Source organism: Pteropus vampyrus, unplaced genomic scaffold, assembly GCF_000151845.1.
Source record: "Pteropus vampyrus isolate Shadow unplaced genomic scaffold, Pvam_2.0 Scaffold30, whole genome shotgun sequence".
NCBI classification, from domain to species: Eukaryota; Metazoa; Chordata; class Mammalia; order Chiroptera; family Pteropodidae; genus Pteropus; species Pteropus vampyrus.
The window spans coordinates 11242819-11254368 of record NW_011888811.1 but is presented as its reverse complement, the minus strand read 5'-3'; the positions used below and the strand labels follow the sequence as shown (position 1 = coordinate 11254368).

General features: G+C 39.2%; 1 protein-coding gene across 2 annotated transcripts in view; it reads left to right on the top strand.

Moving 5' to 3' along the window:
• SGCD (sarcoglycan delta) overlaps positions 1 to 11550 on the top strand; it is a 1401159-nt gene that overhangs the window by 73051 nt on the left and 1316558 nt on the right. The window contains exon 1 of one of the 2 annotated variants that reach the window (XM_023528637.1): positions 11142 to 11158. The exons of the other annotated variant lie outside the window; for it this stretch is intronic. The gene's annotated coding sequence lies outside the window, so the exon portion shown is untranslated. Of the gene's footprint in view, positions 1 to 11141; positions 11159 to 11550 lie in introns of those variants that run through there. 2 annotated transcript variants of the gene reach the window in all.

Genomic DNA, 11550 nt, shown 5'->3' with positions numbered 1-11550 from the left:
ACGTGACCCAGTTTGGCTTTGCTCAGAATCCCTCTATGTCACTTGTGGAGATATATATATATTTGATCCGAAGCCCAGAATCAAACATTGTGTATGACCAGCTCAAAAGGACTATATTATGTCCTTTATATTAGATGCTGTATTCTTATTCATTCGGCCAAAGTGGTAGGAACTTTTTTTTTGGTTGGGTACATCACATTGTTTTCTTAACTGGGCTTGCAGTCAAATAAATCATCCAAGTCCTTTATGCATCTTGTAACTTGGGCCATGGGGTTTTGGAAAGTAAATGCAGAGGCTTACATTTATTTGTATTCAATTTAATCTCATTAGTTTTGACCTAATTCTTCAAGCCAGTCTGGATACTTTTGTTTCTGGGTTCTGTCAGTTGATATTTTTTATTCCTTTTGCCATATGTCAGGGAGGCTAAGCAAGCAGCTCAGGTGAGAGATGATGGCGGTTTGGCCTGCGGTGGTAGGAATGGAAACAGAAAGACAAGGAGGGATCCAGGGTATATCTGGAGGTTGGACTGATGGGTTGGAAGTAGTAAGGAAAAGAGAGGATTCAAACATAATTCTTGGGTTTGGGGCCTGAGCAAGGAAGTAGTAAGGAAAAGAGAGGATTCAAACATAATTCTTGGGTTTGGGGCCCAGTTTAGTATCATTAACTGAAATCAGAAGGAGTGTTGTGGACTGAATGTTTGTGTCTCCCAAAATACCCCCCACTGCGATGGTATTAGAAGGTGGGGCCTTTGGTAGGTGACAGTGATTAGATGAAGTCAGGAAGGTAGAACCCTCACAATGAGATTAATGCTCTTCGGAGAGACACAGGAGAGCTTGCGTCCTCTCTCTGCTCGAGGATACGATAAGAAGTCAGTAGTCTGTAACCTGGAAAAGGGCTCTCTCCAGAACCCAACCATGCTGGGGCCCTGATCTCAGAATTCCAGCCTCCAGAACTGTGAGAAAATAAATGTCTGTTTATAAACCACCCAGTGTATGGTACTTTGTTATAGCAGCTCAAACTGACTAAGATACTTGGGTCAGGGGAATATTTATGAGAAAAAATTATTTCACCTAGTGGAATTATAGTAATTTGCATTTTCTTCTTCTTATTTTCTGTCCTTCCAAGTTTTTAAACAATTTTATTTGGGCACAACAAAGAGGAGAGTGTAGAGGTTAGTTCTGATTATGGAATTCAGAACAAGACCTGGAAGATGAGGGAGGAGCAGCACCATAAATGTAGGATGGTACAGGCATTTTCTTTTTAAACCAGACTCTGAAAACCAGATCTGTATTCCTTGCAAAAGCAGAGACTCAGAGGTGACCCTATTGAGTTCCACGAATTTCTGATGGGAATAGAGATGAAAGATGTTCCCAGCCTTTTTCAGCTTTTATCAAATACAAGAACCAGAGGGCGCGATCCCACCTGAGGAAGGACTGAGCCCCCAGGGTTATGGATGAGCATGTTAACCAGGGAGCAGTTAATCCTTGGAATATGCTTATAGAAGATAGGAATAAAACAGCATAAATGCTTTTAAAGTAGATTTCATATTTAGAAAACAGAGAGCTGGGGCACAGGCATCATTTTTATTGCCAGGTTCTAGCCTTTGGTTTGCTGTAGGACGTTTGCCAAGAGATTTTCCCTATAATCACAGAATCTCTTAACGTGAAGGGACCTCCAAGATCCGTCTTGGGCAGGGGTTTTAACTGGGGATATATAACAGAATCATCTGGGAAGTGTTTTTTCCCCCAACATTTGTGCCAGGGTTTTACTGCCTTAGATTTTGATGTTGGGTTGGGTACATTATTTTGGGAAAGTCCCCCAGTCATTTGATGAATACTGCCCATTAAGGCTCTCTGATCTGGTATAAGCCCCTCATTATACAGACAAGAAACTAAGACTAAGAGAGATTAAGAGATTTGTCCATTGCTCACAGAGAAGTACAGAAATTATCCTGGGTGTCGTCCTCCTCAGTGGAGAAAATATAATAGCACGAGACCATTTAATCTCTTTAAGCCATATTTCAGAGACTAAACATTAAACAATTAATGATTAACTGGATATAGTAATATGTATAGATCTGAAAAACAGAGTTGAGTCAAAAAGTAAGAGGCAATGAGATTTATATAAGTTAAACGCATTGATATAAATTGAAACAACACAGTTATATATTTTACAAACCTACGTACGTATTTAAAGATCTACACCAAACACATTAGCGTGTGAGCCTGTCAGGGGAGAGGGAGCAGGAGAGGTTTCTGGGGATGAAAAAATTAACAAAACCTGAGAGAGGAGCACACCTTGGCGATGACAGGAGTGCTAGGAATTGAGGCATGAGATTCCTCAGTTCTCTGCACTCAAAGTATTTTAAAAAAAATAAACCTATAATCAACAGATGAATGGATACATAAAATCTGGTTTCTACGTGTAATGGAGTATCATGAAGCCATAAAAAGAAATGAAATTCTGACACATGCTACAACATAGATGAACCTTGAAGACGACGTGCTAAGTGAAACGAGCCAGACACAAAAGGACAAATATCATAAGGTTCTACTTATATGAAATATCTAGAGTAGGCAAATTCATGGCAACAGAAAGTGGATTAGAGGTTTCTAGGGACTGTGGGAAGGAGGAATGGAGAGTTATTACATAACGGTTACGGAGTTTCTGTTTGGAGTGATGAAAACGTTTTGGAAAATAGATAATGGTAATGGTTGCACAACATTTTGAATGTAATTAGTGCCACCGAATCATTAAAAATGGCAAATTTTATGGTATATATATTTTCCCACAATTAAAAAATTTATAATGTAATATACCATAACCCATTGAATTGGCACACTTTAAATGGGTGAATTATATGATATGTGAATTCTATCCCAATAATTAAAATATTATTTAAAAAATTTACACACGTAAATTTCCTTTGCCTTTAAGTCCTTCTGTGGAAGAATGGAGGAACATAAAAGGAAGGGAAATAATATTTACTCCGCTAGGTACTTCGATAGGAGCAGCTATTGCATTCTCGTCTCTAAAATACTGTAAATGTTTAGGGTAAAGTTCTGTGTTGGATATTTTGGGCATCTTAACATGTTTCTGGCAGCGCAAAGATCTGACAAGATTTGGGGCCTGGGAGTTTGTCATATAAATAGTAACTATTATTAAGTGCTTTAATTTGGTACTTACTTGGCGCACACGTTGCTGTCCATGCTGTTTGGACAACAAGTGTGAACAGGTCTGCCCCCTTCCGTCTTGGCAGGCAGTGACAATGGCATGAGGACAGTGTGTAGTATACATAAGATTTGGGTCTTATGTAACAAGGACATTTGAAAAATGCAGTTGGGAAGGGACAGATACTTGAAGAGTCATTCATTTACTACCATGAAAATTTCAGAAATCCTCCAAGTCTTTCAGATTTTGGCCATTTCCTGTGTTCAGTCCAGGAAAGACAGCTGAGAAGAGAACTTAATCTCTCAGCCTCTAGTCTCTGAAGAAAGGACAGTTGATAATTTTTTTTTTAATTGGCAGGAAAAGTTTAAGTGAGTTCTTTCAGCTTTGAAAATAAGTTTTGATTTGTATAGGTTAAGATCAGTTCCTACTTCATTTAAACTCTTTTCATCCCATCTTAATTATATCCATGTGTCTCACAGAGGCGCATCTTCTAGTCTTGTGGCATTATCATTCCAGCCAAAAGTGTGGCTGAGAACTGCCATTCCCAGTGACTGACAAACGAAAGAGCATTTGTCTTATTGCCTTGCCCAGTGATAAGCTGGTGGCCCAGCCACTATCGGTCATTTGCATGCATAGTGGACCATTTCATTACGAATTTCATTAAGATGGTAATGTTTAATGTTTCCTGGGAAAAATGAGTTTTTGGCTTGTTCAATTATATAATTAAAGTCAGAGAATTAGGAGAGATTGCAAACTGCTTGCATAATGTGGGCAAGTATAATGATAAAACTTGTAAATAAGTTTAAAAGAATTGAGCTCTGCGTGACTCCTGAGGCTGAATCAGATTAGGAGGGTGGGCATGTGGAAAATATGGCCAGAAAAGCTCAGCCTCTTGAGTTTAACTCTGTTGTCTACTGGCTGAGCTCCTTGCCCTCTGGGCCCTCTCAGGGAGATAGGTGGTAGAATTGAGTCAGAGCAGGAGACTGGCTGGTCAGGTTCTAGAAAGTTCCAGGAACACACTTTTTAACTTTTCATTTTTTAATAGGCAGTAATTTCCTTTATAGAAATGAAAACAAACAAACAAAACAAAAAACAAAAAACAATGGCATAGGCTTGTAAGATTTCTTATCTGGTGGCCAGAGTGCTCTGTTTCTCTTTCCCTTTCCTTGGTTTTGAGGTGATACTATACTTTTTTCCTCTTCCTGCATTTCTTTTAGTCTGTAAAATAGGAAATGCTACCATTTTGAAAGAATTAAGAAAGCTATGTCTTCCCTCTCTTCCAATCTCTTCACTTACTTTTTTCTAAAAAAGGAAATGTGATTTGATGGTTTAGTCAGGTCAAGCTAACTTTATTGAAGAATTGGGGAGGCGGGAATATTTACGACTGCATTATTGTGTGTGATTTATGCGTGAATATTGAAATTCGTGTTTCTTTCTTAAGAATATTCCTCTAAGCCACATGTGTCCACAGTTGTTCCAGTCTCCTTTCTCTTAGACACTCCTCCAACAATGAAAAGAATTCCTTGCACTTTATCATGCAGAGCAGCTAGGTCCATTCTAGCTCTTACTTCCAAACTTGGCTCTGAATTTCTTTTGTAAAACCAAAGGAACTGAGCTCTTTCTCCCACTGCCACAGCCCTCAAGGCCGGTATCAGGAAGGTGGGCCAGTGCAGTCTGAGCTTTGTCTGTACATATGTTCCCTTAAAGGTTGTTGGTGCGGCTGGGACCCAAGAAATCTAACACACAGAGAAGGGACAAAGGAAATGTGTTGTATGCTTGTCTCTGATCTCTGGTAACTTTTAAAAGCCAAATATCAGTAGACTACTCACTTTTTATAAAATATGTGTTTTTTACCAGTTCCAAAAACCATTCTAAATAGTCAGAGAGCTTTAGGGTTCTGGAGTAACATAAGAAAAACATTCAATTATCTGACTTTGTGCATCTTAAGTTTTATTGACCTTTAATATCTGGGACATGTCATGGGAATCAAAACTAAGAGAGTCTCAAGCCCAATTTAAGGAATCATCCAGACCACTATTTAAGTCCTGGTTCTTCACTTCTTACTGAAATTATTCTAAGTTCCCTTATGTGTAAATACTGAGACAATAGTTCCCACCTCCTAAGGCTCTTAAGAGGATTAACTGAGATAATGTAAGGGAGGCAAAAAACAAAACAAATGAAAATCAAAGAAACAAGTCCTAAAATAAAACCCAAAAAAAGCCTAAGGAAAAAAAAAAGAACAAGAATGCTTCTTCTCACTGTGCCCTTTCTCAGTGCCCTCCTGGTTTTAATCTCCTTCTATTACGAGAACATCAAAGGGTTTTAATTGAGAGGAGCTGGAATGCCACTGGACCCTTGCTGCTAATGCAGAGGTATTCATCTCCCAGTGTCGTTTTTTGTGAGCTCTTGGCCTTCAGGTTGATGTTGATAGAAAAGGTATGGCTAGGAGCCTACCACTTCCGAAGGGAGTCTACCTATTAGAGGATAAGACCCTTTCAGAAATCGTGTAGGTTCTACATATGTCCCAGGGAAAAGATGAGAAACCACGTAAGACAAGAGGCATGCAGGTCTCTCTAGTAACATTTTATAATAGATAAGCACATGAGTGATATTAGCATGATGGCAGAAGAGCAGGTCCCCAGGTCTGGTTCCCCCATAAAAATATAGATTAGCAACTATTCACAAATAAGAATGCCTTTGAGAAAAATCCTGGAACCTGGAGGTGCGGCTGAAACACCCCTTTGAAGGACAAAAGCAAAGAACTGCCTTGACCGCTTGCCTGTATGCCAGGCCAGCACAGCACCACACCGAGAGGGGTTCCCTGGGCCTACAGTTTCTCCAGTGGGGAAAAGAAAGCCTAAGACACACAGGCCAGTGTCCTCAGTATTCTGGAGTGCTTCCTGAGAGTTCTACTTCTGTTTTGCCTCACAAGAAACGTTGGGGGAATTGGCAGGGCTAGACCAACTAGGATCAGGTAGGAACAAAGAAGGGGAGCAGGGCTCACAGTGACCAATGATTGGATCTTGGTGGTGGCACCATCTCCCTGGCGATGACTTCACCTGACCAGAAGCCCAGCCAGTATCTCTGCTCTCCCATGGTGCCAAGCCAGTGGCCTCATCTGGCTAGGAAGGGTGGGTAATATGTCTGTTTGTCTGAGTTTCTCAGCCAGCCTGAGGCCCCGCCAAACAGAGAAGCAAACCAGCTGCCCTGCTAAACTATGGAACTCAACATGTGGCCCTTCCTGAGACAAAGGAGCACAGCCTTTGGTCCCATCTGACCACAGAATTCAGCTAGCAGTGCCACTCAGGAAAAGGGAGTACAGCCTGTGGCTTCACCCAACCAGGGGTGGTTGTGAAGCCCAGCCTGCAGCTCCATCCAATCACGGAGTCTAGCAAGTGCCACCATCCAGCAAAGGAGCACAGCCTATGGCCTCATCTGACCAAAGGCAATTGCAGAACCCAGACAGCAGCCCCACATGATTACAGAGCTCAGCCTGTGACCTCATCTGACTGCAGAGTCCATCCAGTGGTACTGCTCAGGCAGGGATCCCAGCCTGCAGCCTTTGCCAACCAGGAAGCCCAGCTATTAGCTCTACCTGACTGTGAAGCCCAACCACCACCCCTGCCTAACTGTGAAGCCCTGCCAGCAGACCCGCCTAACCTGGAATCTAGCCAGTGGCTGCCCCTGGCCTCAGAGCATGGGCACTGGCACCATCCTACTAGAGATCCTGGCAACAAGTCCTGCCCACCTGCAGATGCTACATGTGGCCTGTCTAGAACCCCAAGCTGAATGACTGGTGAAGGTCTTTTCCTGACTAAGTGAACCTGCAAAGACTAAAAGAGGTGACTGCTGCTTCAAATGTGCAGACACTAAAGCAAAGGAATAGGATCATGAATAATCAGAGAAACATGACACCACCACAGGAAACTAATAAAGCTCTAATAACTGACCTTAAAGAAATGGCTATCTATGAACTGAATGATAAAGAATTCAGAAAAATCCTCTTAAAGGAGTTCAGTGAACTGTAAGAAAGCAGAGAACTAAACAAAATTAGAAAGACCATACATGAACAAATAAGAATTCGACAAAGAAAAAGAAACCATAAAAAAACTTACACAAAAATCCTAGAGCTGAAAAATGTGACCGAACCAAAAAATTCATTGGAAAGCTTTCAACAGCAGACTTGATCAGACAGAAGAAAAAAAATCAATGTAATTGGAGAATAATGATTTGAAATTATCTAGTCAGAGGAACAAAAAGAAAAAAATAATGAAAAGAGTAAAGAAAACCTGTGGAACTTATGGGAAACCAAACAGTGAAACGTTTTATGCATTAAGGTGCTCTAGAAGAGAAAGAGAGAGAGAAATGGGAAGAAAGTCTATTTAAAGAAATAATGGCTGAAATACCCCAAATTTGGGGATAGATGTGGACATGCAGGTACATAAAACTCAAAAGCCTCCATACAGATTTGATCCCAAAAAGAATTTGCCGAGACACATTATAATCAAACTGTCAAAAATTAAAGACAGAGAATTTTAAAAGCGGTAAGGAAAAAGAGACTTGTCACCAGAGAACCCCTATAAGGCTCTCAGTGGATTTCTAAGCAGAAACCTTGAAGACCAGGGGAGAGTGGATGACATATTCAAAATAGTGAAAGAAAAAAACTGCCAACCAACGATACCATACTCAGCAAAGCCGTCCTTCGGAAATGAAAGATACTGTCCCAAACAAACAAATGCTGAGGGGACTTTTCATCACTAGACCTGCCCTATAAGAAATGCTAAAAGGAGGATGCGGTGAAGTGGCAACAGGCAATGATGATGGCAGAGAAAAACGGAGAAGAAACAATGACTTGAGAGAGTGAGGGAAGAAGCGACAGTATGATGTGCTGTTTTTTTTTTTAATTGATGTAATTTATTAGCGTCCCATAATTATACTTTCTAATAGTTGATGTGGATGTTATCGACAGCATACAGTTTCAGTTGGAATTAACTGAAGTGGCTCTCAACAATGGACTGATAGGTGAATTATTATAGAATTTGAAACACAAAGAATATTTTCCTAAAGAACTGATACAGAAGCCTGCATAACAACACATATGCAAATTTAGGCCAATATACTGTTTTTGCTGTTTGATGGTACTAATGATACTGTGGAGAAGGTGGAGAAAGAGTTCTTAATACAGAGTCAGAAGACTAGGATATTAGTATTCGAAAGGGCTTTGGGGTCATCTTCTAGATCACAGGGCACCAACTTTTTTCTGTAAAAGAACAAGTAGTAAATATTTTAAGCTTTGCAGGCCAAATGGGTTTTGTTGCAAATAATCAACTCTGCCCAGGTACTGAGAAAGCAGTCATAGACCATTTGTAAATGAATGAACATGATTATGTTCCAGCAAAGCTTCAGTTATAAAAATAGTATGTGGATTTAGCTCATGGGCTGTAGGTTGCTGATGTCTGCTCTAGACAAATTCCTTCATTTTGCATATGGTGAGATTGAATCATATCAGTGTATTTGAAGTACTTAGCATGGTGCCTTGCACACAGTCTATATTCAACAAGTGCTTACTATTTTTATTTTTTGGAGGGTCTTTCCTTAAAAAAAAGTGATTCCAGGGAGAGGTGAGCTATATTACTATATTATCAACAATGACAACAATAATAGTATACCTTTCATTTATGTTAAATCCATATACTTATTATATTCAAAAAAAATTTTTTTTTTTCAAATTTGGAGGAAGTTTTTCTGCCAGGAAGGATTTGGAAATTTTTGCTATTTTTTTTAAAAAATACAAATTGTCATATGTTAATCATAACACTATTATTCAAAATGTAGCTATGTCAGCCATCTCACTAACTATTCCAATTCTATGTTCTAAATCCTTAGGATATAACCCTGGAATCCTAGGTAGGCTTCTGAGATCTGTTATTTTAGAATATGACCTTTTTTCTCCTTCCTTCCTTTCTGACTTTCTTACTTAAACCAAAGTGAAACATAGACTCTTGGGTGTAGTATATTATTTTGAGAGGTAATAAATGCTACCAAAGTGACTACAAAATTATAAAGCCACTTCTGACTCTCTTTTTGCAGTTAATGCAGTAAAATTGTATAGTTAATATTTGTAAAGAGTGATAGAGATGAAAAGCAATATCTGACTACTAAATGTTATTACTAAGAAAAAAAGTAAAATAACTCTTTTTATATGTATCCTTAGCCACCCCATCCTAAATCTAATATGAGCATGGAGTTTCATAACTTTAACAGTTTTTTTGATATTGTTCAGTCAAATATGAAATTAAGAAAACGAGGCTCGCCGACTGCTCCTACTCTGCCTAAGCTGATGTTTTAGGCAGAGTATGGATAATATTTCCTCATTCCCATGAAGCCAACTGAGCAAATGGTATAAAAATTTCTTCAGTTCCAGCCGAATGGTGGTGATAAGTGAGGCACTGATGAGGAAAACTGATAGGCAGGAAAGAAAATAGGTGTGAATGAGATAAATCTTGGATACGATCCATTGTTTATTGCAGGTGTGTTCTGAATTGTTGTAAGCATTGGGAACTTCCCAAAGGAAAAGCAAGATCATCTTTTTCAACTCTCTTTGGATTTTAAAGAAGTCTGACTATATGAGTTCTGACTAGGCCACATCTTTGAGAGGTTTATGACTATAGTTTTTCTAACATCTTGAAATTGTCAAGGCCAAAGGCAAAAGATGAAGCAGGCACAGTCTTTATTACCAGGGTATGGAAATGGTAAACTTAATTCAAGGTCAAGTTTTTCACCTAGGTACAATAGGCTGTTCATGTCTCCTTTTTTTGCTCATAAAGAGATGTTTTTCCAGCTGATATAGAGCAGTCCTACAATCATTTTAATTACACACAACACACTGAGGTTGCTTCACTGATCATAATTGTAACTCTGACCTGCATTCTTTGTGATTTAAATATATCCTCTTGAGTCCACCTCTGAAGATAAATTTACTCTGGTGGGTTCTGCCAATGCCATGTAGCCTCAGGGAATATAGCCTGAGTCCTAGGAGAAAAGGCATGAAGAGCTTGAAGGTATGCGGTGGGAGAGGCAGAGATAATTGAGAAGAGAAATTCAAGTTCAAATATCGGTCCTGACACTTGTGACTCAGGACTTATGTTTCTTTGGTAGCCATCAGAAAATAGTTGCCATATATTTGTGATATTGGAGAAGCCATGTATTCATCGGACAACTATTGATTGAGTGCCTGTTCTGTGGAAGGCTCTGCTTTATGATATAGCAGATATGGTAATAAAGTAGATTTTAGAAACCCAAATATGTGAAGTGGTCTATTATCAAGGTGCTAATGAAAGGGAAAGTGTCAATGTTGATACTGTTGTGGAGTTCTTGTGTGATTTACAAAAGAATCTTAATCCTATGATTCCTTGTCTGTGGCTTGTAGAACTCACAAATCCATAATGTACATAAATGTATTTACACATATGCACTTACACATAAATGCATGATTATTTTTAGATGAATGTAGATAATATTATGGTTAAAGTTAAAAAACATCCACTGAAAACTTTTACTGAATTTAGTTGCTTTTTAGCATGTCTTTTTAATTGATTGATCATTGATGTATTTTTGTATTGCCGTCATATAGAAATTCATGTAATAGTTTTATTGTAAAATGCATCCTCATACTTCATTTTTATTATTTAAACATTTTAAAGTGATTTAAAAATAAGAACAGATTACTATATATTTGCCCACGTATTTATCATTTCCAATTCTTTTCATTCCTTTGTGTACATCATGATTTCCATCTGGTACTATTTTCCTGCTGCCTGGTAGACTTCCTTTTACATTTCTTATAGTATGTGACTGCTGGTGGGCACAGAGAAAGGGCTATGTGAGGACACAGCAAGAAGGCAGCCATCTGTAAGCCATGGAGAGAAGCCTCAGAAGAAACCAACCTTTCCAACACCTTGATCTTGGATTTCCAGCCTCCATAACTGTGAGAAGATAAACCTCTGTCGTTTAAGTCACCCAGTCTGTGGTATTTTGTTATGGAAGCCCTAGCAAACTAATACACCATCTCAAAAGGGCTTAAACACTAGAGAAACTAATTAGCTCAGTAATCAGAATCCCAGAGATGAGGCAGCTCTGGGGTTAGTTAATTTGACCATACAGTGTTGCCATCAAGGAGCAGGTTTTTCCATCTTTTTATTCTGCCATGTGTTCCAGTTACTTTTGCTTCCTAAATCAACCACTTTAAAACATAGTGGCGTGTAAATCCGTTTTGTTTTGCTCGTGGATTCTGTGGGTCAGTGCTTCTGACAGGGTTTAGCAGGGTGGTTTGTTTCTGCTTCATGATTCTGGGCCCTCAGCTGGATGCCTTGAAAGGAT